The following is a 4,932-nucleotide window of genomic DNA, read 5'->3' as shown; positions in this document are numbered from 1 at the left end:
GTAAAGCTAATTTTAACTGGTTGGTTTCCTGGTAAAGACTTTGCTTTTTAGGGTAGTTTGCAAAAATGCTCAGAAGGTTGCAAGGCCATTCCAGAAGCTGGATCTAAGCATGCTCCATCTATACCATATGGGATCGTTTTCCATTTGAACTATGTTCTTGTTTTGCCGTCCTTTTGTGATGCACAAGTACTTCTGGCAGCAGTGACCCACTGTCACTCATGTCCGCAGTCAAGACAAGAAAGCCAAGAGCTTATAACTCATATTTTCTGCTGCTGATTGGTTTTGAAAATAACAACTGAACTTTTCTGATTGGATTCAAAAGGGTCTAATGTTTATAGTAAAACTAAAGACTTTTCAAATCGACAGTTTTTTGTTTGTTCTTTTTCCTTTGGGATTTTTGTCTCCCTCTTGTGAGTTTTAGGTTTTATAGTATGTGTTCATTATGAAGAACTTTCAATCAGTTCTGAGCCATGTTAAAACTGTGAAGCGATGCATTTCTAACTTTTCTCATTACATCTATCTGAAACGAAAAGCCTTCTGTGGACACTTTCAATGTTTTTACCTTGGTATTTCTCTCAGGTAAATGTACGTTCATCTAATATCAATGTTGACATTGTCCTTTTTCTGTTCATCGCAGCCCTAAAACAGCCACACTTATAGTTTAGCTAAAAGTACTTTTAAAATAACACACTTTTGTCTTCATAACATGTATGTCAATGTCTCTTCTTTGTGCGTTTACAAGACAACTCTTGCACTCCCAGAATGCCTCATTTGCTTCGGTCATTGTGACAAAGTCCAATATTAGTCATCTGAGGTTTTATTTTACCTAAAGTGACTAATTTACCGCACACTAAGTGCAGTAGTGTTTTTTTAAGAGCTCTTCCTGGGTTGAGACCCACTTTTACAAGAGTCAGTGTTGCATCTGAATGCCTCGGGCTTKATCCAGGCAACACAACCCAACAGACATTGATTGATGGAGGTGCTGTACGCACAGACCCTCTCAAATGCCATGTTCGGTAAAGAACATAGTCTTCACCGCAACACGGGAACACTTGGGGTATCTCGGGTCCATTAACTCAAAAAACAATCGCAYGGTTTGACCAGCTGATGTGATGAAAACCTTTCAAACCCCCTCAACTTGTCAGCACTACCTCGATGTATTTTTTGGAGGGACTTTTTGTGATAGGATAACTTAAGTACATCATACTTGTGAAATGAAACGGTGACAGTACATTGTTTTTACTTATGTTTTCAAATAGATCTCTAAAAAGTCGGGACGGCGCATGTGTTTAAAAATAAATAGTTTACGTGAAAGAAAACTAAAACTGCTTGATGCTGAATACCCACTTTGAAGGTGGCGGTGACATCATGCAGTATGGATGCTTTTCTTCAGCAGAGAAAGGGGAGCCGTGTTGTGGCATAGGAGAAGATGGATGGAGCTAAATATAGAGCAGTCCTAGAAAACACCTATTAAAAGTAGTGACATCAAAGCATTCATTAGTTTGAATGCCCTAGTCAAAGTCTAGATCCATTTGAAATGCAGTTTTTTTGTGCGTATTTAAATGGACGTCTGATAGACAAGAACCGATGTTCAAGGATGTTCTTCGTCCAACTTTGCAAATAAAAACACRAATATATATTTGATTTGATGAGCTTTATATGAACGTTGTTAATTTCCTCTGCCTGTTTCATGCAGGCTCTTCTGAACTCAGGGTTTTAGTCTGCTTGTAAATGAAACTCTGGTGGGGCTTATGGTGAGAACGCAACTAGACCATCCAGTGAATGAAATTGAGAAGGTGAACAACAGGCAGGAAGTCACATTTCYTAAAGCTGTTCGCACAAATAGGCTAGATGTGTGTACATTTAGAGAGACGGGCGAATGARCATTTGATATGAACGTTTAACTTCTCTGTCATTTACACCTTGAACAAGTTTTCTATTGCTTTTATCCATGTGTAGTGAATGATGACATGTCAACCTTTGTGTGCTACTGAGAACAAGGGGACTATTTTATAGTCCCCCTGCTTTGTAAAGGATTGCACAGCATTTCATCCTGTCCCAGAACTTAGAAGATTTCCTGCTTTAAGATTGGCTGGAGGGCAGAAGGAGGGACTCCGACAGGCCRCCTTTAATGCCGTCTTGCCTGCTGATACTGAGCAGCTTGAAAAAGCAGCATTTTTTATTTTATTTTATCAATCCTTGCTTTGTCTAACTAGGGCACCTGGACTATCTAGGAGATTGTAAGCCTCTAAACTGGTAGAGTCACGATTAAGGTATTCACTCTGGAAACCACACAGATTTAAAAATTTTTCTTGCACTGCTCTGTGTTATTCGATTGCATAAAATCCTAGTGAAATACGCTGCAGCTTACACTTGTGGGGATACAAAATGTGAAAGTTTAAGAGCCAAGAAAACTCTTGGCTCTTAAACTCGTGTCAGGACACRAGTTCTGTGCGAATCACCTGTTTTTCTCCGTAACCGTGCAGAGCTCTGTCACTCACTGCCTGCAACATGCGGTTTGTGTTTGTCTGTGTTTATGTGCGACCGTGGTATATATTTGGATTTACGTTTTCATTCACTAAAGGGGTTCACGTGATGACATATAGCGTTTGCATACACATGGCCACTTTTTGCTGCTTGTTACGGCACATTAAAGTTCCCCTTGTCAGTCAACGTGTATGTTTTTCTATTTTTTATATATTTTTATTTTTCTTAAACACGGGTAAGCCTGTGTGTAAAAAGAAAGTCACATATGCCCACATGCACACTCTTCAGACCCTCCTCTCCCCCRYTYATGTGTGCTCTCTGCCTTTATTAATTTTCCAAGTCAAGCTGCTTATCTGTGGGAACAAACCATTTCAACACTGGTATGATCGCAGGGTTTGACCATCATATTTCAGTGGCGAAAGACATAGAGCGAAGGTATGTGGACTTGACAGCGTACAGCAGATTGAGTAGTTCAGTGAAAAGCTCTGCGAGGTCACTGTTGTGATTTACCTGTCAGAGATGTCAAACATCAAGTGYCGGCGTTAAGGAGGGAGTTTCGAGGGAGGGTGGGCGGAGCCGCTGCCAGCGATTCGGCTGGCTGCAGACGGCACCGCTCCATCACTCAGATCAAGGGTGCGATCAAAGGCTGCAATCGCAGCTCCCACGTTGGAGAGGCAACGCCAAGCRGCTTCACATCAAAGATCGAATGACCTTATGTGGGTGCCTGACTGGTAGCCAAATCAGGGAGGAGAGGACAAGCCAACGCACCAAGGACACAGAGGAGACGGGGGCAGAGGGTTAAAGCTGGAAAATGAGAGACAGTGCCCAGATCAGATGTTACCACTAATTGGATCTTTTTATTTAACTTTTTTTTTTCTGTTATTTTTTTGAGTGAGTAAAGCACTCTATCAACAAACAAATCAGTAACTTTTTCAAATTCTGCTCAGCATTGACATGGAAAAAAGTATGACACAGAGTTACGTAATTCTGTTCAAAACAACTGAGCAAATATAACAGGGGTGTCCCTGACCAACATTAAATGTGAAATGGATGAAAGGTAGACTCCACCGGTGTGTTTGGCCACACAGCGAGTCAGCGGTGAGATTATGCATTTAAAATATTTTTAAAAATTCAGTTACCTTTCACCTCAAACTTATTTATGTTAGGCTTTATCCTGAAAAATATTGAGTAAAAAGATCAATAAATATTTATTTACTTGGGCATACTATTGTCAAAAAGAATTATAGAAGATGAGTTCTATAGTATAGAGTTYTATGAGTATAGTAGATGAGTTCTTTAGAAAAAAACATAAATTTGGTCAAATTTGGGCGYATTTTATTGTTTATAGAAAAAGGGCTGATTTATTATATATGATGGAGATGCCTGCTGATGGGCAGTAGCCATTTGTAWAATTATAAGGTAAAAAYATATATTTTATKAATTTAAATTAAAGCTATACTGGGAATTCCCAACTTAGGACATAAATAAATTAGATTAAACRGGGAGGTTGGTGAGAGATTTGATTTAATAAACATRTTTGTTTTTTTTGTTTTGGTCTTTTGAGGCATGTAAGGGCTTTATGTTTTGGTWCTGTTCTAAGTTATAACGTGAAGAACGTAAAGTGATAGGAACTTCTGTAAATAAATAAATACTTGGTCAAATTTAAATTACCGRCAAGAAATGTCACCTACCTTAAGTAATCACTTAATATTTTKACTCTGTATCATTTCTAATTATTCAAACTGCCAAACAGGCAGTTATAAATATGTCTCTCTTCTTTCTTTCTTCCTTTCATTTTCAGGTAGCCATCCTTTTTTCTTCCTTCCTCGACAATATGTAAATAACACGAGAACAAAATGACCAGACAAGACGTCTGGCCATGATCTGCACAGCAGCTGTCCTATGGCTGGTTCTGCATTGGAATAGAACAGCATGTACGGAGTAGGTGCAGGTGATTCAGTGAGTCAGTATGAGTCTATTTAATAAAATAAGTGAATAGTTTTGCCAATCAGTTTGACATAMCGACCTCCCTGGGAACRAGCAGCTTTGACATGTTTTCACGGACTTCCTTAGTTCTTCCTGACTTGGACCTATAATTGTGTCTGAAACGTYCGTCTGAGATCTTCTGCCCATAATAACATGATGGGACTTTTCTTATTTCGTCAAGCCRGGCGGTTTGAGTGAATMTTCATCAGCGCAGACAGAGTGTCTGCGTGGGATTAAGTAATCATTGTCAGGTCACTGCTTTGGCATTTCAGTAGCTCTCGGRTTGACTCTGTGACAKTGATGCATAAGTGTGGTATGACCTCTCTAAAGTGCTTTAAATAACCTCTCTATGTGTGTGGGGTCGCTTGGACCTCTGTGACAAACATGTGGCTCTGGTCATGCTATTGTTAGCCTAGCTGAGTTATGTCACACAGACTTTGAAAAGTCAAACCTCTGACT

Source organism: Poecilia reticulata, linkage group LG16 (genome assembly GCF_000633615.1).
Source record: "Poecilia reticulata strain Guanapo linkage group LG16, Guppy_female_1.0+MT, whole genome shotgun sequence".
Classification (NCBI taxonomy): Eukaryota; Metazoa; Chordata; class Actinopteri; order Cyprinodontiformes; family Poeciliidae; genus Poecilia; species Poecilia reticulata.
Note: the sequence above shows the minus strand (reverse complement) of the source record.